Source organism: Protopterus annectens, chromosome 3.part0 (genome assembly GCF_019279795.1).
Source record: "Protopterus annectens isolate FY-2018-M chromosome 3.part0, PAN1.0, whole genome shotgun sequence".
Lineage (NCBI taxonomy): Eukaryota > Metazoa > Chordata > Ceratodontiformes > Protopteridae > Protopterus > Protopterus annectens.
The window spans coordinates 1,979,957,838-1,979,985,644 of record NC_056731.1 but is presented as its reverse complement, the minus strand read 5'-3'; positions in this window follow the sequence as shown (position 1 = coordinate 1,979,985,644).

Below are 27,807 nucleotides of genomic sequence, written 5' to 3'. Positions count from 1 at the left end.
ATAAGTGCGGTATAGCTAGAACAATGTAACCAACATCAGTAATGCTGTCTGCATTAATATTTGCGGATCCATCTACTTTTGGACAGCACCAGGGAATGACAAGAGAGTGACTTCATACTGTCTTACTATGGCCAGTACCTGCTATCGATTCAGCCTCATGTCATGGCACTGCTGTTTACCATCATGCTATTAATTTCCTAACATTGTAGACTACAGGTACATCCAGTGGGGGCCCAAGTCATGCAGTTGCAAGTTCAGATAGACCAGGTATGTTACTACAACAGGTTCATAGTTTGTCTTTGTGGGAGTTCATTTTTGTAGTAGATTTTTTAACACAGGGCCATCTATGAAGCAGTCACTGATGAAACAGTCACTTCTTTTAACACCACTCTTCTAGATATCATAAACTCTCTAACCCCACCTCATAAAATCAGGACAAAGGCTAAAATATCTCCTTGGCTAACTAAAAGTACTAAAGCTCTCATGAAGTCAAGAGATAAGTTCTGGCAAAAATGGCTACATACAAAAGACCCTAATGACCTGCAAAGATATAAAAAACAAAGAAATCTGGTCAAAAGACTGATCAACAAAGACAAAAAAAGAATTCCATTTTAACCCCCCCCCCTACAACACTAAAATCTGACCAAAAAAATTCTGGAATGCTATAAATCACATACTCCACCCTGGAAACCCTACCTCACCCAATCCCACCCCGGCAAAAACACCTGTAGAAATTGCCAATACCTTCAATGCATACTTTGTTGAATCTATATCCAAACTCTTTAACTCAAATAGCTCTACTAAAACTTACCCCATAAACCTAGATCCCTCCTCCACAACTACCCCTACCAAAATCTTCTCCCTCAAGCCCATCTCCACAACATACATCTGAATGCTACTCTCTAAACTGAAACCATGCTCAGTATTCACTGATAACATCCCATCTTTCTTTCTTCAGATTGCTGTCCACTCTCTAGCCTTTCCTGTCTCTATAATCATCAACCGCTCTATCTCTGACTCCAAAGTGCCATCCATCTGGAAACAGTTGTATACACTACCTATTCACAAAGAAGGTAACTCCAGTGAACTCTCCAACTTTAGACCCATTGCCATCCTCTCTCCTCTGTCAAAAGTTCTAGAAAAATGCATACATAACCAAGTTATGGAACATCTCACCCAAGAAAACCTACTTACTCCAACACAACATGGTTTTTGACCAAAACACAGCACCTATACTGCACTTCTATCCTTTCTGAATACTATTTCTGCAGCCAGAGATGACCAAAAACTCATCTCCTGTCTCTTTCTTGACCTGTCAAAAGCCTTTGATACTGTCTCTCACTTCCTGCTACTAAATAAACTGACTAACCTTAACTTCTCCCCCACAACAGTAGCATGGTTTGAAAGCTACCTTAAAGACAGATGCCAATCTGTTAAATGGGACTCTGCTCTATCTACTCCCCTTTCAATTCATATGGACGTCCCTCAAGGATAAATTCTAGGGCCACTCCTCTTCAACATCTTCACAAACCTGCTGTATACCTCCTGCCCTCTTTCCCCTATTATACAATACGCCGATGACTCCGCAGCCATAACAATAGCAAACTCCCACTCTGAGCTCTTAACAGCTACCCAGTCTTCCTTTAACTCAGTAGAAACATGGCTCTCAAACAACCAACTCATCCTTAACCCTAAAAAACAAAACTACTACTCTTCTTTCCTAAAACAGCCAATCACATAAAAACTTATTTTACTATCCAGTCACTCAACAAAACTCAGATTGCAGTTGAAGTTGAAACTAGTTCAAAACTCCTTGGCATCACAATAGATGATCAACTAAAATTCGACCTCCATATTAATAATTGTATCAGGAAATCACACCTTAAACTACATCTACTTTACAGAAATAACACATTTCTTACTCAGCAAGCTAGAATAGCCCTCAATCATGCCTACCTTCTTCCCTGCGTAACATACTGCTCACAAATCCTTACTAACCTAAACTCCTCTCTGCTCTCAAGACTTGAAACTACATACCACAAAGTAGCTAGATTTGCAACTCAACAACCATATCGATCACATCACTGTCTCTCTCTTAGATATCTAAACTGGCTAGAACTCCCCCACCTTCTCCTTGTCTCCCACCTTCAAACCATACACTCAATTCTTAAACAGCTATCCTTCTTTCCAGCCTTACACTCTATCATCTCCCACTATGCTCCCACAAGGGACCTCCAAAGCTCTTCCCTTGACCTCTTAAAAATGTATATGCCCAAATCTAAATCTGGACATAACTTATACAGCTACCATCCCTCTATTGAATGGAATAAACTTCCCATTGAAATTTCTACAAACATGCATCCCAAACAATTTAAACAAACTCTAAAATAATACTTTTTCAAGAAATGGATCTGCCAATGCTCTAACCCTCCTTGAAAATTTCTACTCCTACCTCTCAAATCTAGGCATTCCCTCTCCACTTTACTTGTACTATATCTTGCAACTTGTTTAGATAAATTGTAGAAATCTTTTCTCCTATGTTAACTATTCTATACTTACTACTTTTTGTATAATATTGTTGTGGCTGTAATGTAGCTGTTTAAGCTAATGCCAATTGTATAATATTTGTCCATTCTTTGAATTGATTACTATATGTATTTACTGGAGCTTTTCTCCCCAGGCCTCTGCTGAAAAAGGGCTTTGGCCCAGTCAGACATTCCCAGTCAACAAATGTAAAATAACATAAATAAATAAATAAATAAATAAATAAATAAATAAATATACAGGCACAACATCCATCATGTGAGGATATGTAACTACTGTTTCTGTGTTGTGTATATGATGCTGTCAGTAGTGTTTTTTATAAAAACATGACTGTGTTTTCTTTCTCTTTACTTTCCCAATGCATGATCTACAGCACAACCCACAAACTCTCCACAGCAGGAGTTTGTCAGTGGTATGTTATTGCTGTTACTCCTGGTGTTTTCCTCCATTAATACTGTGTCCTTCCCATTCATAGGCCAGACTACATCAAGCTCATCAACTGCACATATGAGTGGTATGTGCATGTCAAAGCTACTGTATGTTTTAACTCTGTTCACATGGTTAATGGTGGCAATCATGCAAACAATAATGCTGCTTTTGTTCCCTACAATAGTTGAAGTTCATCCATCTTCAACAGCACCAACTTCCCAGGAGGAGTTGTCATATGTGTGTTGTGTTTGTATTGATCACATATATCATGTATGTTGCCTATGTTGCCTAATTCTATACTCCCTGTTATGTAGATTCTGTGAAACATATACAGACAAGACTGCATATGAAGTCATTTTATCTGTAACATCGCAGTGAGACATATGTGTCATGTCTTTAATGGTATCTAGTATGTCATGTAAGCACATTGTCCTGATCTGTGTCATCTGTCACTTTTTTTAGCACATCAACTATCTGTATCCTCCATTAGTCTAACCAGTGATCATGACATGAGATCTGATATGTCTCAGTATTGTAGCATGTTCCCTGGTACACAGGACATTGACTTTGTGATATAATCTGACCAAGATATTGACAGTGATGTTGATTCAGCTGTAAACTCAGATGTGGAGAGAAATTTATCTGGCTATTCTAAGAGTAAGGAAACAATGGATGGTGAACAGGATGAAGCCAGTGAACCACAGACCCAAGTTGCGAATGTTGCTGATGTTGACAGTTCCTTACAACACCTTGATACAGGATGTTGCAGCTGATGTAGATATGTAGATGGTGTGCATGTCCAGGTGTCAAATGAATGTTCTCAACAATGTCATGGATCAGACATCCATGCATTTGTCCATGCCACAGATCAGGCTGCACACCAGCTGCATGTGCTGCATGAAGGACATTGCTGCAAATTGCTTCTAGGAATTTTGCCAGGATATAGCTGTTGGCTGTCTGTGACACTGCCACAGCATTCCCCATGTGTCTCTAAAATGTCCCAGATTCAACTACACCCAGGCTGAGACACATTTTGGGTTCAAGGGGGGGGGGGTTCCTTGCAGGGTATGCAAAGACATGTGTGGGGCACACATGTTGTAGATAAACTACACCAGTTGTCTATTTAGGTGGTACCTGTCAATTATTTGCTGCTCTGACAACTGTTTTAGTTGCAGCCTTGCTCTTACTCTAGCTGGCTGCCTTCTAGGGTGCACAGCCAAAGCCTCATGAATGGCTTGCATCACTGCAGGCTGTTACAGCTCATTAACTTCTGGTTTCATTTATATATATATATATATATATATATATATATATATATATATATATATATATATATATATATATATATATATATTGTTATTGCTCTACATACATACATATATATATATATATATATATATATATATATATATATATATATATAGATATATATATTGTTATTGCTACAGAATTCATCAACATCCATAGGAGTATCTTTTGCTCCTTGAGGTCCATAAACAATATGCTAAGGATTTCAGGAACAGAGACAGTGTGGCAGTTTGTCACATTTAAGTTGCGTTAGGTGTACACGATGTGTTTTCAAATCAAATGGGCATGCGCAGAATCCATAATTATCTTACGCTGAAGAGCTAAGTAGTCTGTGTGCTTTTAGCATGTTTTCTGAAGTTGCGTCCACAGCAAGTGCAATGACATCTTCCTTCAGTATGCTGCCCTGTCTGTAAATAGTTTCTGTGAACTTTATGGAATATGGCCTGATGTCTTTAACTTCCCATAATCTGAATGGATAAAATACTGTAACTGAAAGTGGTTTAACCCTTAAAAATGCCTTGTAATACAAAAATGTCAGCACGCTTTGCTTTGCCACTCAAACAACTATAATCATGATGAGTTTGTCAATCATCACACATCCATTAGCTTTATAAGAGAAATTACCTTCTTTTCTAAATTAGTAAAACAATTAAATTAAAGAGTTCCTTGCTTATTAAGCTCTGCTTTCAAACAAAAGCAATTAAGAAACACTGGTATAATGAAATTATTTCTTAACAGGTAGTTATATATCTTTCTTTAACACCCGTGTCATAAATTAACTTTCTTCTGTCTGTGAAGCAGTTTAATATCTGAACTGCAGGCTATAAAACACACCTTTGCTCTCAGAATCTAGGCAGATCCACATTCTAATGTATTTTGCCGGGGAATTTTGTCATGTTCTTCATACTGATCACTGCTGCAGTAGCCTAAGCTATATGGGTTATGTTCTGCCAAAGGACATAACAGCCTGACAGCTTCCACACACCCCACGTTGGGTGTTAAGCCCTTCAGAGCTTTCCTCCCACTGATGAGAATGAGAATGTTCCTCTGCAAATGTTTGAGTATCAATGGTCAGGTATTGCTGCTCCATTGCTGGGCAGATAAGTTCCCACTGGGGAAAAAACTTCCACTGTATTCCTTGTTAGAGAAAATGTATTTTTCTGTAAAAAATTTATATTTTAGCTCGGAAAAAGTGTTTTTATTGACTGTCAAGTGACCTTTATTCACTTTTACATTGGAATATCTTTTTTTTTACTTTTGGGGTAAAAAGATGTTTTAACGTATTTAAAACTACTTTTTCAATAGATAAACTTGTGTTATTTATTTATTTTTTTTGTGGATGGGGTATATGTTTAAAATGATTTTTTCTGTAATTTTGGGAGACAACATTACATCTTTACAACTTACCTGGTTAAATGACTATTGCTGCTAAGTTTTCTTGGGAACCAGGCAGATTTTTGGCTTAATCATGGAACAGCCAAGTGGTTCTTCATTTCTACCTTCTACCAGCTACAAAATGAAAAAGATTGTTAAGCAACTTTTGCTACCACAGTAGGCAAATATTTTGGCTTACCTGCAGGTAGGTGACTCTGCTGTGGACAAAGTTGATGCTTCAGACCACTCATCTTCTTCGTTAGTTCCTACTGGTGTAGTCTCTACTCCCTACGTCCTCCATGCACTAAGAGTTAGACACATTCTCTGCTGCTCTTGGTATGCCCTTATCAGGTAGGGGAGAACCACTTTTGTCAGGCTTGGAAGAATTGTCAGTGCCCGTCTATAGAGAAGTGATTGCTGACAATTCTGGGTCTGTTCATTCAGGAATTTTTGTTGAAAAAAAATGTCTTCTGTCTCACTGACACTGCAAAGGAGTAATGTATTCAGCTTTTCTCAGGGTTTATTGCAAGCTCTTGACCTTTATTATATGGCTGGTTCTTGTAAAAGATAAACTGTTCTTTTCCTGAAAATATTGAAGAGTTTAAACATTCATTGGAATGTGAAAGGACAGATTATATAGTGTCCCTACAGATTTCTGATCCAGATTTTGAGAGGTGCCTGACTTTGGATAGTCCCTGTGAAGGATTCTCTTTCTCTGAGACTATTTCCAGGAAAACATAAAGTCAGCTCTTTCAGTGGAAAATAGTTATGCCCCCAGATTTACTAATCTTCCATGCAGGACTAGCTTAGACCTGCACAGAAGCGGCCGTTTAGGAACAGGATGGCAGCGAGCCATGCATATTAATGAAGGTGTGCTGCCTGAGCTCCAAATCCTACATGGAGTGTGTAAGAGTGCAGGGGCGTGTCTGAGAGCAGAGCTTTCAGAATATGCATGCCCCCACAATCAAGAACAGGAGAAAGGCCAAAAGAATGAGTGAGACTGCTCATAGGTGTCCGCATACCCCCAGCTACATCACCTCATGTGTCCAACAGCAATAGTAAATGCAAAAGAAATAAACATATCATTTAGTTTTTTATATTTACGATTAAAGCTAACCATAGGTGTGCAGGTTTGCCCATTGCTTAGCTATGGTTAATGCAGCTTAAATGGCTGAAGAGGATAACAAGGAAGATATATGCAAATGAAACAGTATAGCAATAGTGTAGTGGGCAGAGCATTTGCCTTATGAGCAGGCATTCCAGCTTCGAATCCCACTGCAGCACATTCCATTTTCCATGTCAAATCAAGTTATGACCAATATTCTAGTTGCATAACCTACTAAATAACATATATTTGTGAACTGGAGTATTGCATTAAATGCAGATGTGAGGTGTCAGTGTCATAATGTTGCAAAGTCCACAGATAATCACATGTGCCCCATACAGTATATGTACACAGGAGTCATGGATACAAATTGAAGGTAAAATGTGTAATGAATGATAACTCCATACAGCTTCCAAATCCCCCACCTTCCCAAGAAAAAATATACATTACTGTCTATATCAGTGCAGTTATTAGTGGGAGTAAGCACTAGTAAGCAAGTATAAGCACTATTAAGCAGTAGTAAGCATATGTAAGCACTAGTAAATGGGTTTAAGCCCATTTGCACGGGGTTAAGCAATGCACTCACAGGTTAAGCAATATTGAAGCTAACTCTCTGTAAGCATATTTAACCAAAGGTTAGCATTGCTTACCCTTGCGCAAACCTGCTTACAGCTGCTGAAAAGTGCCCTAATTACTCTGTATCCAACGGCCCTTGTTCTGCCCAGCAACAAAATAAACAGCCTTGCAGGTCTTGAACCCAGGACCCTATACACTATAGTCACAGTAGTTAACCACCAAGCCATCACAGCAGTACATAAGAATGAGGTATCACCAAACAAATTTTCACTATAGTAAAATCAAACTGAACATGTGAAAGGAATCAGTATACAGTCAAATGTTCTATAACCCACTACATAACAGAAATATGTGAACTGGAGTACTGAAGTACGCCCAGATGTGAGGTATTAATGTAATAGAGTGTCATAGTCCCCTACTAAACACAAGGACGCCATACAGTGTACGTACACATGAATCATGGATACCAGACATGTATATATATATATATATATATATATATATATATATATATATATATGATGTAATGAATAATAAATCAATACATCCATGGTGGTGCAGCGGTAGCATTGTTGCCTCCCAGCAAGAGGTTCTCCCACTCGATTCTTGGCTGGAGTGCGGGGAGTGCCTTCTGTGTTGTGTCTGCATGTCCTCCCCACGGTTGGGTGGGCGTTCGAAAGACATGCGCAAATGGGTGTGCCTTCATTGAAGGTTGAACATTGAGCTGGCACCTCAGCATTCATCAAAATCTACTGCCAATCATTAGCAGACCGGAGTTCTGCTGTGGCGACCCCTAACAGGGAAAAGTCGAAAGACAACAACAATGAATAATAAATCAATGCCAAAATGCAAATTGAATGCAAAGTCAAATTTAAGCAATGCTAAGCATTGCACACGCCAGCTTAGGAGGTGTAAGCAATGTTTAGGCCAGATAACTCAATGTGCTCAGTGGTATACCCCTTTAAACAATGCCAGCTTTAGGTAAGCAGGTTTGCCCATAGCTTAACCTTTTCAAAACCGGCCAATCACTGCAAAGTGTAGGAATTCAGCCCTACTTAAACCCAACAGGCAGGAATACATCTCATAACTGGTTGTAGCTTCCCCTTGCTGGCACCATGGCAGAAAAGGGAGAGGGAATGTTCTCCCAGGTGCAGCACTGGGGCATCCAGGAGTCCAGAGTCATGTCAGGACTCCTTATCAAAGACCATGAGCAGAGACTGCTGCAGGGCCAGTACCAGGGTTCCCAATATAAGGCGGAAGCCTGAGACCATCATGCCCATGACCTCACCAGTGCCACTGGCATACCCTGAACTGGTGAGCAGGTCAGGCATCAATATGCTGACCTGAAGCAGTATAAGGGGGACCTCTTGGAGCAGTGGATCCAAGAGGCTAGGACGGCAGGGGCTGTCCCAGCTGTGTGTAAATATCACTCCACTACGTGTGTAATAATTGCCAGCTCATGTATATTATGGATAGGCATGGCTAAATATTCCTCTTATGTCCTTCACAGCAGCAAGTGAGTGGGCTGCGAACCAGGAAGCCCATGGCTGTCACCTGGAGTGGTTGTGACATGAGACAGGTCAGTAATACTCTTGCATGTACTGTCATAGGAAATAAATCTAAAAGCATTAGTAAGGTAACTGTCAGTAAAAAACCTGTATTTTTTAAGGCAAGTACAGCATAGTCTGGGGAATATGGCAGGAAGAGTCTCATGTAGTTTGTATGTAAATAAAAGCATAATAGCCTGACAGTAAAGGTCTAACTGCTGAACTGCATGTGTATACTCTGGTATCATATGGCAATGTAGATTTGTAATCACTTAATAGTACTGTTGTATTAAGCACCGTTACCCACACTGTGCAACATAAATAAAATGTGTAGGAATGTCTGTATATGATTGGTGTAATCCCCATAGGTCATTTAGTACAACTGAGAGACACATAGACAGAAAACAGTGAAAAGACAAACAACAAAATCCAACATGCAACTGAGACTTGAACTCTTGTATTTTTAGCACACACAGCCATGGTTCGAATCCTGGCAGTGGTAGTAGTCTGCATACAGAAACATACCCCACAACTGTACAGATATGTCCAGAATGTCCAGTAAAGTGGCCCATGTCTGCTGCCTGTCCCCCTGTCCCCCTGGGAAATCAGTGGGATGATCCCAGATGTATAGGCAGCAAACAGGAAATACAACTGATTGACACACATCTATGAGAACAAAGATGGCACACTAGCAACTCCCCAAACTCTTATGAGAGCAATAAGCCACATATGTCCCATTTACACCCCCATGTTGTCAAGCTGTGACCAGAGTGTGTACAGTAACAGAGTGAGATGTATGTGCATAATAGTAATGTGGAATCTGGTACTGTGTGTGGTAACATTCAAGTAGTGCTAACAAACATTGCTCCCACAGGTCTGTCAGATGCAAACACCATGCCCAGAAATAAAAGAATAATACCCTGTACTGTTACTGTTTACTTTGGTATTGTATGGCATTGTGACTGATGCAGTTGCTCTGAATAATAAGGTATTACTCATCACTGTCGCCCACATTGTCCTACAAAATACAACTGTCTATGAAATCCAGTATAAGACTGTTGTAATACAAGGTCAGAATGTAAAACCACAGGAGAATTATAAGACAGAAAGCAGATAGGAGATATACAGCAATATCTATATAGCACACACAACTGTGATGGACAGTGTTTTAGTTTTAGCTGACACAGCCATGGTCTGAATCCTGGGAGTGGAAATAGGCTGCATACAGAATCATACCCCACAACTGTACAGATTAGACCAGAATGTCCAGTATATGGGCCCATATCTGCTGCCTGTCACCCCATCCCTCTGGAAAGTCAGTGGGATGATCTCAGATGTTTAGGCAGCAAACAGGGAATACAACTGATTGTCACACATCTATGAGAACAAACCTGTCACCCTAGCAACTCCCGAAACTGATATGAGAGTAATAAGCCAAGTATGTCCTATCTACATCCCGATGTTGTCAAGCTGTGACCAGAGTGTGTACAGTAACAGAGTGAGATGTATGTGCATAATACTAATGTGTAATCTGGAACTTTGTGTGGCAACATTCAGGTACTGCTAACAAACATTGCTCCCACAGGTACATTGGATACAGACACTGTGCCGAGAAATAAAAAGCTTGATACCCTGTACTGGTACTGTTTACTCTGGTATTGTATGGAATTGTGAGTGTTACAGTTGCTCTGAATAATAAGGTATCACTGATCACTGTCACCCACACTGTGCTACATAATATAACTGTCTAGGAAAACCTGTATATGTGTGTGGTAAGTCACTAAAGGTTGAAGAGGGCAATAGTCTAGATATATCCCGGTTCACCTGCATGTGGTCAAGACATGGCCAGAGTCTGTGCAGAAAGAGATGGACAAGTATGTGTACAACATCAACCTGGAATCTGGGAGTATGTGTAGAAACAGTTAGTGTTAACAAACATTTCCTCCACAGGTATACCAGGTAAGAGGTGTATACTGCAGGTAAAACCAGATCATGTATAAAGATGATGACAGCCATATCACTGTCCAAACTAAGGCAATAGCATAGTGTAGTAATACTTGTAAGGTACAGATAACAGCATTGACTCGGAAAGTAATGTGAATTACCGGAATATACTAGTTGTTAATTGACATCTTTCTCCCCCCACCATATCTCCAACAATAAACGAAATACCCACTTCAACTGGTATGTGATGACTTCACTGTTCTGTTGGAACATATGTCCTATTGGTTGATACTTATTTAAATCTGTTTCCATACATGTGCTATGTTGAAATACTCCAACATTGGTGGCATGGTGTCATCAATGTACCTGCGTGCTGTTATTACCACTGTGGTCCCACATATGCATGTGTTCTGTGTGCTATGCAACAATTCCGTATCTGGTGTCTGGGTTAATGGGAATATCCCTGCATGCCGTTATACCTAACCCTGGAATGCATTGACTATTACTAACCCACATATGTTGATACACCATAAACACCATAGCACGTATGGGAATGCCGGTCCCAGCAGACCCACCTGTCCCACCTCAGCTGGCCATGGCACTGGGCACCAGCACATCTGGGGCCCAACCCAGGACCTTCTCATCCATTGGTCCTGCACCACCTTCAGGTGGAACCACCTCAGGGGATGGGGCTCGCCCCCCCCAGGAGCGGCCTCGGACAGGAAGCTATCACCCATCGGCAGGTCCGGATTGTGGTGCGTAGAGAGCTAGATCAGCAGTTTGGAGATCTTCTACACCAGCAAGAGGGCCGCTTGTTGCAACTAGACGGTCGGCCTGGCTCTCTGACTGAGCCCCCAGCACAACCAACTTTGGGGCCATGAAGGTGTAGTGGTGACTGCCCATTTGTGGGATCTCAGTCCCACTGTTTCCACTAGGGGGCTCATGGGCTTCCAATTTCCCTACACCCCTCCCCATCAAGGTGTTTACCCCCCACATGTGTCATATACTGCCCCTGTATGCATCTTGTTTGTCTTATCTGTTAACCTACCCAACCTACCTCCCCAAACATACCTACTATCCCTCCCCAACATCCCACTCTCACCTGAAAAAAAATGCAATCTGTTCCCCTCAAAAAATATCAACTCATACATAGCTGTCAATTTCGCACATGTGTCCACTGGACACACGTAATCTGGTCTAATTGGCATCACAACATATTAATGTTGTCCTCACCCATCTCTCAGGTGTTTGAGTGTCTAAATCTACCTCCAAAGTCAGTGTATATGCACAGCTGTTGCTGTAGAAGTAATGGGCAGCTATGGACCTTCCCTACACCCTCCTGCACATCTCTAGCTATTTTCTCTACTGTCTTTCCCTCTTTGTGCCCCTTTTTCACCACTTTCCTATCAACACTTTTTTTCTTTTCTTTTAAAGAAATTATCATGGGGGTAAGCGGGAGTAAGCACTTTTAAGCTGCAGTAAGCGGGTTTAACGCTGTTTGCTCGGGGGTAAGCAATGCCTACACAGGTTAAGCAATTTAGAAGCTGAGTATAAGAAACTGTAACCAGAAGTTAGCAGTGCTTACCTACGTGCAAACCCACTTACAACTGCTTAAAAGTGCCTTAATCACTCTGTATCCAATGGCCCTTGTTCTGCCCAACAATAAAATAAACGGCCTCTGCAAGACTCAAACCCAGGACTCTGCACACCATAACCAAAGTGATTTACCACTACGCCATGTCAGATATACATAAATCTGATGTTTTCACAAACATATCATCCAGCACAGTCATTCAACAGTACAGGAAATGTATTTAAACATGTATATGTATGTGTGTGTGTGTACATATATTAATATCTAAATAGATATATACATATCTATATATGTAGATATATATATATATATATATATATATATATATATATATATATATATACATACATACATATGCATATGTCTATAGATATATATGTCTACATCTATATATATATATATATATATATATATATATATATATATACACACACACACACACACACACACACACACACACACACACACACACACACACACCAATATATATATATATATATATATGTAATCAGATATATATATCTATAGAGGTATATACAGACATACATCTGTAGATAAAAACGGGAACATAACAAAAACATGTATGTACACATGCACCATTAATGGGGTTGAGGGGGCCCAAGCAACATACATCTTGACAAATAGGTATCCCCCCACACAGCCAAACATATCTGCCCTGCAATACTCTACCAACTGTTGCAGATCCCATAATAGGACCTGACACAACATGGGCACAAGATGTTAATAGTACTCCATCCCACCTGTATGATGTCAGGCTGGTATCAGTAACATATCATGCAGTACAGTCTGGCTACCATAGGGAATGTACAATGTGGAAGCAATCAACATCCCTGGGATACATATACACAGACACATATATGCAGATACAGATATACATATGTATATACATATATATAGATATATATGTAACTACACATACACACACAGAGATATGTATAAGAAGATACATATGTAGAAGTTGCACACAATACGGAACAGCCACTATGCCTACAGTTATCACCTTACCAACTGGACACTGTATGAGCCACCCATGCAAATGACATTCGTTACCCGCAACATATACCCACAGAGAGGTCAAAGCATATAACACCACACACAGGTTTGCATACATGGTAAAGCTTTATCTGTGTACTATTACAGTTGCATATGCCATGTCATATAGCTGTTTTGACACCGACATCCATATAAACAGAGTAATGCAACTGTGAAGCAGTTATACTAATACAGTAGTCTGGAAAGGTTTACATATGTTGCTCTCCAGGCTGAGGCCTTCAGGTAGTACAATAGTAAAGACAGACTGGGCCACAGGATACCAAGCAATCAACAGAAAGTAATGCAGATGTATAGTCCAGCAGCCTCTATCTACACTCTGTACACAATCTCTACGGGGTAAAGACCTTAGTTGACACAATGGGATGTATCTGTAACATAACAAGGCATAATTGACACCATCACAATCACACTGACAAACAGAACAGTCTGTATGGCAGGAGGCAGTAGGCCTGCAATTATCCAAGGTGAATTGTATCATAATGTACATCCAGATATCTTAAGGCAGCTTACCCGATACCCCCACATGTTGTAACAGCCTAGGTTGGTTATGGTGCATCTCCCCTAGACTCAATAATACAGGGCCATATACCACTGTTACATACACTGACCTGTGGAATGCATAAGGGCACACATGTATTGTGTAGATGAAGCCCACATATATAAGGACCCAACCCCACAATTTGTGTGGGGGCCACAACAGCAGTGCAATGATGGCAGGAATGGCAGCATGACATACTCACAGCCCACTACATAACAACCCCTGACAACATGTCATACGTACAAAGCCTGGTATGTAGGTGGAGGACAGAGGCTGTAACCCAGGCCCATATGTGCAAAACTGTTCTTATACACTAAGCAAATTTCTGGTGTTACAGGATAGTCTGCAACATACCCTTAGTCAGGAATATGAAATTAGAAACAGAAGTGGATGTAGCCATGTACTAATAACACTCAACACACACAGCCAGTGATATATATGACACAAGACCTGTGTTTGCTCGTTTCCCACCTTTCCAAGTTAGTATAGTTCAGATCCCAGGCTTTGCTTGTCTCAGGACTTTATTTTCTGTGTTCAGAGCTATCCAGACCTTGCTGTGGTACAGGGAATTCCTACTGCTTACCAGTTGGAATGGTGAGCATTGTACCGCCTATCTAACACTAGAGGAGTGGTTTCCAGCTCTGAAGTTGTAATTTTATTAGCCTTTTAGGGCTGATTTCTATCCCTTTCAACTTTCTGGCTTACAAATGCGCGTGTTTGCATATCTTTTGCATCGTGCAGCACTGCGGGGCTACAATTAAACTATTCCAGGTGCCAAAAAGTCTGCTCTTCAAATTTTCCCTTAGAACTAGCTGGTTTCTCAGTAGTAGCACTAAAATCTGAACCCCTGTGACTAGCATTTGCTCTAGAACCTGCTGGAAAGCACTAAGAAGCCTGAAACTGATACAAGCACTCAACTCTCCTTGTCAATAAGGAGATAAGGAGAAATTAATCGTAGGCACTAAACAGCCTATAATTGCAAAGTACCTTGCAAAGGTAAGGGAAAACAGCTCTTGTACTTTATAAAAAAGCACCAAAACATGCATGTCCAATGGTCAGTGTCTGGAGATTTCTCCTGTCCACCTGGCGAATCTGGGCATACTGGGGCAATGCAGCAACTGCCTCATGTAGACAGACGACCCTCTCCTCCTACCACCCAACACTACAGCCTGCGAGAGATGCACTTAGATAGCCAAACTGGAAGCAAAGCTCTCTCCAGCCAAGATTGTGCTGGACAGTCAAGAGGAGAAGGTTAACACCTGCACTACACCTCAAGCAACACATAGCCCTTCAAAACCTACACCATCAACACCCACACATAGCAACACTAAACCCACATATGCGGAGGCCCTTAACATTAACCTGCCCAAGCAACAAGGACTCCTGAAGCTGAAACGCAAACACCAGTCACAACCAAAGTGACGCATCGCTCACAACACCAGTGTGCCACCCAGCAACAGCCACTAAGGCAAGACAATGTACCCAACACTTTAGTCATAGGTGACTCAATAGTCAGGCACACTGATGTCCCATTCACCAGGCTGAATAAGGAGAAAATTACCATCAGCTGCCTGTCGCGAGCCAGGATCTGCCACATAACGCATGCACTCAAAGCACTCCACAACATGTAGAAATACAACTCTGTCATTGTCCATCTTGAAGTGAATGACTTGAGACGTACCTCCCAGGACTACATGAAAAGAGACATGGAAGAGCTCTCAGATCATATGGACCAGGCAGGTATGACCCTAGCCCTGAGAAGCATCCTGCCTAAACCCAGAATGTTATCACGGTATAAGGACAAAATGATTGACTTCAAAAATTGGCTAAGCTTCTGGTGTCATTCAAAGGGGATCCAGTATCTGTCTGCCTGGGAAGACATGATCAACAATCCATGATGCTTTGCCAGAGATGGTCTGCACCTGTCACCCCTGGGATTCAGGTTACTGGCTAAAGCTCTTGCCACCCCTATAGTGCCTTTCTGGCAAGGTTCAATGGATAAAACCACCACCGTAACAGATACAAGCATGCAAAATCTGAAGGTAATGCTACTCAATGCTAGAAGTCTAAACCTCAAAATGCACTCTCTCGAGGCAGCCATAAAAATGGAAAACATTGATATCTGTGCAGTAACTGAGACCTGGTTCAAGGCTCCAGAGAGCACCCCTGCAATACTAGGCTACAACTCTTAGCACTTTTCGGCCACCAAACCAAGACCAAAACACTAAAGGTGGAGGAGTGTCCATATTCACCAAGGATATTCACACCTCCAGGCTAGTTGCCCTACACAATGCATCTGAAATTCTCCAGGTGCAACTAACACTAGGCAAGACTGCAATCCAAACTGTAGCTTACTACAGATCCTCCACCATGCCCCAAGATTCTCACTACACCTTTCTAAACATACTGGAAAATATTAAGATGCAACCAAACACCCTAATACTGGGTGATTTCAACTACCCAGCAATTAACTGGGAAAAGTACTCAGGTACCAACACCTTTTCCCAATGGTTCTTGGAATTCATAAACTCCAATGCCCTGGATCAACTAATCCATTGTCCCACCAGGGGCTTCAATATCCTAGATCTGGTCATTACCAACATGGGAGATACATGCTCCACACCAGTGGTCAACCCCTCATTGGTCAGGTTTGACCATAAGCAAATCACCCTTGTCATCCAGATCCCACCCCCAACCCCCAGTAAGGAAACCTCCGTAAAAAACGTCTCCAAAGCCAACTTCATGCTACTCAAGTCAGAAGTGACAAACTTCATGACACCCATACAGATGGGATCTGAAAGTTCGACTGCTGAATCCTACACTAAGGCACTGTATGAGCACATCCACTTGTGCATGAATCGTGCCATCCCAAATAGAACCAAGATGCTCTCCTCCAAAATAAGGAAGCCAATCTGGTGGTCCCCTGCCATAAACAAACTATACAATAGAAGGAAGAAACTGTTGAAGAAAAGAGGAAAATTCCACGATGCAAACAACTCCCTTACAAGCATCAGTAAGAAGCTGAGATCCCTCATAAAATCCTCAAAAGCTAGTTACGAAAATAAAATTGCCAAAGATTCCAAAGACAACCACAAGGCATTTTTTAGTCATGTCAAGACTCTAAATGGCAATGCTCAGATCTGCTCTGAGCTACAACAGAATGGCATTACATATACTGATCCCAAGGATATTGCCAATATTCTGGAAGATCGATTTAGTGCCAACTTCACCTCCCTCTCACCCCCCCCAAAGGCCCCATCTCAATACCAAAAGATTGCCAAATTCTGGTAATCACAGCCACACAGACAGAAACCAAACTCTCAAAAGCTAAGATTACAGCATCCATGGGACCAGATGATATCCTGGGCTGTGTACTACATGAACTACAAAATTAACTGGCACCTCACCTAAGTGTCATGTTTAATCATAGCCACACCTCAGGCTTTGTGCCCACTGAGTGGCGCACAGCTACAGTTATCCCACTCCACAAGGGGGGCCCACCTTTGATCCTGGGAACTACAGTCCCATCAGTCTGACAAGCTTTATCTGCAAGGGCATGGAATGCATTACCATGGAACTTATAAACAAAGACTTTGTCAACCTTCAAACACTGGACCCCACCCAGTTTGGGCTCGTGAAGGGCCGATCATGTCTCCTGAACATGATTGACTTCTTTGAATCAGCCTCCAGAGCTGTGGAGAAGGGTAAGGTGGTCCACACAGCCTATCTGGACCTCCTCAAGGCCTTCGACACCATCCTCCACTTTGGAATCATAGATAAACTTACTAAGCTGGGCATAAATCCCTACATCACTCGATGGGTTGCCAACTGTCTTACTGACAGAACTCAGACTGTAAAAGTAGCTGACTCCAAATCCAGCTCCAGACAAGTGACAAGTGGAGTACCTCAGGTTTCAGTCCTGGGACCGCTCTTGTTTGGCGTCCACTTGTCTGAAGTACAGGCCAACACTAAGGGACTCTGGCTAACAAAGTTCGCAGATAACTGCAAACTGGGAGCCATTATTGAATCCCCAAATGATGTTGATATTCTACAAAAGGGCCTTACAGAAACAGATGCTTGGTGCCAGAGCCATGGGCTCAAGCTTAATGCCAAGAAATGTATAGTTATCCCCTTTGGGAAAAACCATGTACCCATGAATTACCACATAGGTGACAGTACACTAAACACCGAAAGTGTGATGAGAGACTTAGGGACATAGGTGGACAGTGGTCTCACCTTTGGTAACCACCACAACAGTCAGGAAATCCTTTTATGTGGCACACCTCATCACTAAGGGCTTTTCATGCAGGAAAAAGGAGGTCATTGTCCCACTGTACTCATCCTTCATTAGACTCATAGAGTATAACGCTCCATTTGGTATGTACCTCACAAGACATCTGCAACAGCTGGAAAGGCTGCAGAAATACCTCACTAAACAAAACACAGGCCTAAAGCAGATGCCATATGCTGACTCTCTAGAAAAACTCCAGCTATATTCTGTGGCATATCATCTACTCAGAGGCGATCTCTTCTTAACATACAAGGCCATGTCAAACCCTGAGCTGTTGGTCATGCTCCACTTAAAGAAATCCCAATCCCTCAGAGACACACGCTCCAGGGATCTAAACCTTGTCATCACAATGAACAAAACATGCTGGAGGGATAGTTTCCTGACCCAGAGACTCCCCATACTCTGGAACAGACTGTCCATACATGTCAAGCAGAGTGCCTCCTTGGCCCTCTTCAAAAGGAATCTTGATGATTGGATGGGAGATAGGAAATTCACCCCATGGATCATGTCAGTCACCCTGCTTGACAGGGGTCCAGGGAAGTAAATATTGTGGGAAGAAATATCCAGGGAATTGTTATAGGTAGGCTTGTATAGGCCTAGGGTTGATAGCCTCGTACCAACCTATGAACCTATGAACCTATAATAGGCATACCTCTGGCCATGAAGAGGATAGGTCCACAGTTGAGAGCTATGCAGACAGACTGTATTGCAAGTTAAACTAGTATGTCCACACAATCCCTGTAACACTGGTGCTAGACAGTGCATACAACAATACTACTCACACTCTGTCTGTAGTTCTGGAACCTCCTACAAATATGTAGCTGGCCTGAGTGTGCATGTTCTCCTGTAAGAGATATTGCTACCTGCTGTCTGCAACACTGCTGCCCACACACAGGAAGGATGTCCATCATACAGGAAAGGTAAAGGGACCATGCCCACAAGATGCAGGGATTTATAGTAGTTGGTTGCCATGACAGTGGTAATTGGAAGTACTACACAGCATGCTGCATGCAGGTAGAAAGTGGAGGACACTGATTGGTGCAGAGGCCATCACCTGATCATGTGCATCACCTAAAAATTCCATGCTGCAATCTTTGCAAAGCAGCTCATTCCATTTACTGGAGAGAGACTGAGAGAGAGAGAGAGAGAGAGAGAGTGTGTGCATATAAGGCAGAGAAAAAAAAGAAAACTATCCAGAAGAGTCTGCATTCCCAGAACAGGTATATGAATTATACATGTATGTAATTGACCTTAGTACTTGGTCCATAACAATGGGATGGATGATGTGGAATGATTTATATGTGCCTTCAGGTGTTGTTGTAATGATGTTCAGTTGACCAACTGCTAAGGACAATAGAGTCCATCCCTGTGGGTAGTGGCCCATACCCATCAACCGTGCAGAGCAGCACTGACTGATAAGATGTAAGCCATCATAGTGTGTGTTGTGTAATGGGAAGTATGTATATTAATTGGCCAATATCTGGTGGTGGAAGTAATGCCATTATGATGGACCTGTGGGTTCCACAGCCCACCTCTTGCAGGATACTCAGGTTAATCCATATTGTAGCATGCAGGAATGTCATAGGTGTGTAATAGGGTTACATGCAATCTGGCCCTACATATACCCCCCTAATGTCATGCTGTGCCCATATGTGGCACCAGTCTCAGTTGTAGCAAGGCAGAACATTGCAGCTGTGCAGGAAAATGTTGTGAGATTGTGGACCTGATGTCTGAATGTACCCCACATATATAGGTATGCATATGTGCACATATTGTACATATATATATATATATATATATATATATATATATATATATATACATTTATGTCCACAAATATACAGATACCCATGTGTAGACATATATATGAGCACATATATACATCACATATATCTACACATATATAGATAGATACCTATGTTCACATGTTTACATATATATAAACACACAAACACACACACACATATATGTATGTAAATACATGTCCCCTATATTACTACCACAGTGCTACATGCTATGTGTGGGGAAACAGCACATATAGCAATACACACAAATATCTACAGCTGTCAGTGTGTGCAACATGGATGGATATGTCACATGTGAACCCCTTGTTGGGACCACATTGCCCTTGTCTGTGAAGTATGGAATGGGAATATGGTGATGTATGGCAGGTATAGTTGTGGAGGTGGTCAGGGTTGGTAGATATAGAAGACAGTCTACAGGGGTGGTATGTGACAAATGTGGTGGGTAAAAACCCGGGATGGTGTGTGTGGTCTGTGATGTGGATGCCCTATGGGCCCCAATATGGACACAATGGAACAAGCCATTCCACCCACTGCTACTCTCAACAGCAGTCCACGTCCTGAAGGTGCCTGGCCTGGAGGCTAAGCAGGAGGAGCATGTGGGCCCTGTGAATGTGTACTGGGTGCCTCAAGGTGATGTAGCACATCCCACATGTGTCTGTGGAACCTGTTATGGAACAGACCCTGGACCTGACCTAAGGGGATAGGAACATGTCTGTGTGTGCCCCTGGGGGGGACAACATCCTCTGGTTTGATCCACCTGACAGTATTGCTGGACCAGTACATGAGGAGGCCCCAGTGTTGGACACACATGTGATGTGGCCTAGTAACATGGGCAGATGAGTTTGGAGAGGTGGTTCTGCTGGCCAATAGTACATATACATGTTGCTGTGTCACTGTTAGAGAACATATGTTGGTAGTAATAGTCTACACAATCCCAGAACATGTCCAACAGCATGCATAGATCACCGCAATAACACAGTATGTCAGATGTGAAGCACACACATAGCAAGCATACCACAGGCATATATGGAACCATTGTGGCCCTGACAATGGCATGCAGGTGAATAGTCCGTAACAGCCCAGCAATGATAGTGTCCACACAGGGAACATGGCTACAAACACATTGCACAAAGCGTGGTACATTACAATATCTGCCCCACTGGTAGGTATGCTGTAGCCATACCTATTGAGTTGTGTGTACAGCTTGTTGTCACTGATATGGTGGGGGGTGACAGTGATGTGTATTAAGAACTGTGGTAACCTTGCTGCATAACTTGCTCACACCTGTGTCCATCTTTATGTCTTTCAGGCACGATGTTTCATGTAAAGCTACCAGCCTACACAGCAGTGGAAAATGAAATCTTGCTGAATGGACTCATATAGCACTATGTGACTTTGTTTGGCCAGGCTGCCCACGATCAGCGGGAGCAGACCGCCCTGTGGAACGACCTAGTCCACAGGGTCAATGATGTCAGACTGCACAACTGCAGTTATGAGCAGGTCCGGCATCATTGTTCTGACCTGCTTCACAATGCCCGCCGTTGTGCTGCTGCAGTCCAGGGGGATCACCTCACCACAGGGTGGGGCCATGATATCCATCCCCCCAACACATTTGGAAGAGCCTCTGGGAAGCCTCATGGCACCTGCCCATCTGGCCAGCCACCAACCGCCAGACACCTTTGTGGAGGTGGGTGCCACCCACACATCGGCCGAGCACCATGCAGGTAAAGCCACTGGGCACATCCGTAGACCACTGTTGTGTATACATCTGCAGTGGTACAGGTAGATCATGCATATCTGACATGTCATAATTATATTTTGTTGCTGCATAGTAGTGATAAACAGATGTCCATATGTGGTAGTATTGTGGAAATGTACTGTTGATGTATTGTAATACTGCACCCACCCTATAGCAATGCCACAGTTGTGGCCACTGACTTTGCATCTCTCACACTCTTATGTAGGTCCCTCCAGGATACTACCAAGGCAGCAACCTGTAGCTGGTGAGTATGGTTTATGTAGATGCTTGCCAGTACACTGGGCATATAATGGCGATGGCATATTCCATGCACACATCTAACACACCTACCCAGAATCCAGGCTGTACATGTGCACGTATTGTTGCTGTGAAATGCATGGCATCACAGGGTGACCATGATGGGGTATTGGAAGGGTATGTCAGACACCTGCATGATAACTAACATCCTGTCATTGCAGAATGCGTCCACAGGGAGTAACATAATGGTGGGAGACATGGCCTACAGTAGGGACATGTTTGGAACAACACCCATATACAGTGCAACACCAGTGTATATACCTGTAGGACAATGGCAACTGCTGCAGAGAAACACTATGGCATAAGGCATGACTGTGGTCCACATTATCAGCTGGGACTAGGCTGTAACATGTGGTGTTCAGTGTATGGGACACTGCAAAGTGACACATGTGTAGGGCTTACTTGTCATGCATCTGCAAAAAGGCTGAAGGAGGGGGGGAAAGTTGTCAGCATGACAAACCAGTGCACTGCAGCAGGAATCCTAAGGATGCTAAGAATGGCTGTATCTGCACATAGGTTCAGGACCTGTGGCAGCCGTAACCCTAACCCCACAGCAATAGTGATGGCAGTGTGTGAACACCAAGGGATGTGCACATGAGTAGACCTTGCAGTCATGCAGATTAGGGGGGCATGTGTAGGGCAGACTGAACATACACTGGCAAATGCAGATGGTCCATGCTGGTATACCCCTGCCAGGAGTAGTGACCACTGTAGTACACACAACAAGAGGTGCGACAAACAATCATGATAAGGGTGTGCACACATATACCCACACAGTGTGTATACATCATGGTCAGCATCCGCACACCTAACACATTCCGTAGACACTGCATGTGAAAGTACAGGACATATGTCACATATCGGGCTCATGTATTGGTAAGATATGAGGTGATGTGGTCCCATGACAGATCAAGTATGGATGCGTCATATAAATAAGGGTGTGTACATCCCCCATAGCCATGGTATACTCTGATGGTTGTCAGTGTAAGAGTATTGGATTGTTCATACATAGTCGTTAATGTTGAGAGCTGTGAATTAGACATCAGGCATTCACAAATGACATCTGTCCAGATATCATCCCAGGTATGTTTTTCTGGAAAACATAGGAGCTGTGAGCATTAAAACTAACATAACTGACAAAGTAGTACACATTCAGCAATGGGCTGTACACCTAGGAGGTGTGGTGCACAGTAAATGGCAGGGTGCAGAACAGGTGCACAGCAATACTGTGTACATGGGTGCAGTGGTATCCAGGGGAAGGGGCTTCACCTAGTGACACAGCACATGCCTCACACACATGTATACTGTTGCTAGCATGAATTGACTATAGCTGCACTGCATGCTGTTGGGTACCATATGTTATGCATGTTGACAGAGGAGTAATAGGAGGATTGTGTGTACTATCATTGTACAACCTCACCTGTATGTGTGTGTGTGTGCATCCTGGTGGGTAGTTAATTTGTCTGTAGGGTCACTCTGGTGAAGTGGAGGGAAGTTGATGCATGTAGGATGCATGTGTGCATATGTGTGTGTGTTTGTGTGGCTGGCCATGTATGCACATATGTGATTGTAGGGTGTTCATACAGCAGTACCTCCCTTTGGGATCATGCAGTACATGGACATGGACTGCCACATTACACACCAGGAATACTTGTCATGTGTGTAATCACAGGACAGCTGATAGTATAATATGGTCTGTAGCATGGAACAGGCATTAAGAGGGGAGGTAGACACCAGGTACACCCTTAATATCACATTCAGCAGAGAGATCACCTACAACCCACATATGCAGCACTACAGATGCATTGGGCAAGTACTAGTCAACACCAGGGGATGCATCCAGATATTACAGTTGTCACATGATAGGCTGATTGAGCAGCATATCTGGCATGTACTGAGCATTACATACACATGACGCACCAGTGCATGATATTATCGATAGAACATAATAGCCCACACATATAGGGGCCATGCTCCTGATGTCTGGACATACACAGGGAGAACACCGAATGACAGCAGTGAGGCCATCTAAAACTACTACACACAGGTCAGACAGTAATGTAGTAACAGGTCTTGTGTTGTGATCACTTGTGTAGGCATTTAGAGGACTGATATGTTAATGAGTGGTATCAATGTGTGTATGTTACCAAGTGTGATGCAGGATGGGGTACACATGAACATGTATGTGGGACTGTCTGTAAAGTCACAGACAGGTAGGTATTACAATGCTGTGTGTGTGTGTGTGTGTGGGTGTGTGTGGGTGTGTGTGTGTGTGTGTGTGTGTGTGTGTGTGTGTGTGTGTGTGTGTGTGCGTGTGTGTGTGTGTGTGCGTGTGTGTGCGTGTGTGTGCGTGTGTGTGTGTGTACTGTTAGGCAATACTGTACAGGTTTTAAAGTGTGTTTATTGTTTTCCCCCACAGGTGGCAAGGTGGGTCAGGGTCCCTCCTGCATGCAATCTGATGTCGGTGTCCATACAGACACCAAAGATGATGATAGTACTGTTGAGGCACAGGTTGGGTTGTCAGGGGCTGACACTGCACAATCATTTGACATCCCCCCTTTAGCCACCCCAACCCCGCACACAGTTTCAGTGCCTATATATACCCCATCACCAGTAGCCATAGCAAAGGAGGGACAGCTGGCATTCGGTGGCAGTGCACATCAAAGTGTGTTAACCATGCCTACTGTGTCTGGTCACAGCAGGCATAGCCAGATGTCCAGCAGGGCATCACATAGGCAGATGTCCCAGGGTGCACATGGTAGGGCTGCTAGACATCATGCCCTTGGCAGAGGCGACATAGGTAGTACCAGCAGGCACATGTTTCAGGCTGTCATGGCGGCGCAGGCACGTATGGAATGTTACACCAGACAGGGCCTGAGGCTGCAGAGGGCTGCTCTCACATCTGTAAGCTACAACATCCGTGAACTGTCTGGTGCCATCCATGCTTATACCGAGCTCATGGATAAATGGCATGGTGAGATGATGGACTTCATCGCCCGTGGTATGTCCTTGCTTTAACGTGTGGTGAGGGTGTGGTGTCAACCGTGTGGATGTAGGCCAGTAACACCAACAGCTGGCAGTCAACATGGATGTGCTACGACACCAAGGGGCTACCGTAGTGGCAGTACCAGCTCCGGCAGTGCGGGAGGGGGTGCTGTCCACACCACAGCAGGCCATGTGCACATTGTCCTGGCTAGTCCCAGGAGGGACCTGGTACCAGGGGACATTTGTCATCAGCAGGTAAGAGTAGCACATCGAGGCCTGTACCTGGACATGCCCATGGAACCCCTGGCAGGTACAGACCACCTGTCTGTGGCTGGAGGCAGTGAACTGTACACCCTGCCAGGTATGGTCTGCAGCTGTCCATAAACACCTGTGTAGGGCAGCCACATGGCAGAACTGTGTGCATGCATACCCACACACTATACAAACACACCTAAGGCAACCTCATACCTACACACACCACATCACCATACCCAACTCACCTCAGTACACCCCTCACCTACACACATGGTGTCAAATGTATGGCCCACCCTCGGCCTCTGGCAAACAGACAACGCACCCTGTGAATATGATGATACCTGTGCCACATCCCTGTCATCCATACCATCAATGCAGGGACAGGCTAATATGGTACTGATGCACACGGTGACTGTACTACAGTGTACCATAGTACGGCAGTGTAACATGTTGTAAGGAGTAAAGTGTAATGCATATATGTCGGGTAGTGTAGCCATCCAGCAATGATGCATTATAGCTGTTAATAACACTGGCTGATTATGGTGTCTATAATGTTATCCATTTGTGTTGTAGGTGTACATGTGTCAGCACGAGGCTGGTCTGCAGTCATATTCCACAACAGAGTATGGCACTGTGATGACACCATGACTGTGACATGTCTGGGGTACAGTTGAACACATGTCACAGGTTAGTATAATGGTTATTGCCTGTGCCACATGGACAGGTGACCCACTGGGGCATGTATACCTTGCAACCTGATGTAGACCCATCCACATACACACACACTGTTACTTGGCAACACTGGGACTAGACATTTACCTAGGTATGTAGTGATACTGAAGTGTGTGGCTTACATTGCAGACACCAAACAGCATTTAGGGTGAGGTGTGTCCCAGGTTATATTTTACATGCAGAACATCCCCAGACATGTACTGTATGCTAATGAGGGATGTAATGGGTGTATATGGACAGTACGTAGTGTGGCTTACCTTCATATACACATTAACAGACACATAACAGGCAGACATACATCCGAGAGACCAGAGCCTATGACTGCTAACTTGACCATGTGTCCAATATGTTGCAGGTAGGCTGCACACAGCACATGCATGACTGGCCTGGATTGTGGTATCAGTTACCTGTATGGTTGATGGTGACAGTGGTAACCATAACGTGGTACATGGGACATATACCGGGTATACATTGGTGTAATGACAGTGTACACAGCACCCACATCCCCCAGTGGATATTCTACTCCCTGAAACCCATGATGACACTCTGCCATACCCACCATCACACATTGGCCATGACTGTGATACAACCCATAGTATACCCCAACAGTGGTACTACAGGGATATGCATCTAATGTACATGCCACACCCAAAGTAGTGTGTTGCATTGTTATGCCTCATCTATGGGCAGCAACAAAACTATCTGTACTACTGTGTGGCAATGGGTATTGTAATAGGAGTATGCAGCCATGGAATGCTGTACCCTACAGATATAGTGACATGCACACATACACTTGCCAGAACACAATAGGTATCCCATGCCTATCAACCCATTTGTACAACACTGTTGTGCTGGTACTGCAAGGCTCATGTTGCCAGTATGGGGAGGAGCTTAACAGGGTACATGTAATGTCCCATACAGCAGCAGCCACAACCGACTATGGCAATGGGTGTTGTGGTGGTTGTGAAGGCCCTCATGGAATTCCCAAGTACAGGTGTGCTAACAAACATACACTGCTATACTTAGTCATGCACACATACACATGTGTCAGTACAGGGGTGCATCACTGCAGGTGGTCATAGCTGTGTATCTAGCTATTGTCCATGGAGAAATGGGTTGTATAGGGGTTGTATGTACCGTGGTATCCTGCCACCTGCCATGTGGCAGCAGGCAGTCTATTGACAGACACTACTGTGGTGACCCTCAGGGTGAGAATGCCATGGATCAGCCAATCCTCCAGGTGCCTCCTGTACATGACCACTGAGGTGATCAAGTTGACATGTATGCAACATGCACTACAACACATGGTTAGTGCCCATGATGGAGACCTGTACCCAAGCATGCTCTGTTAACTGTGGTAGTGTAGTGGAGGTATCTATGGCATGTGGTGTGTACAGGGTGTCATCTCCTATATGTGCCAGTTCTTAAACAGCTGGGCAGACGTCAGTGTCAATCAAGCTTAAATTGCCTGCACAGATCCCAGCTGGATACCTGCCATCTGCACATCTGTATAGGGACTGACAGTCATCAGCTTGACAAGTAGCTATGCAGTAGGATGAGTGTGTTGACAGATAGACGTTTGACAACAATATGTATGCCATAACTACATGTCAGAAGCCCTCATTAACATGTCCTATACAGACAGTAGTC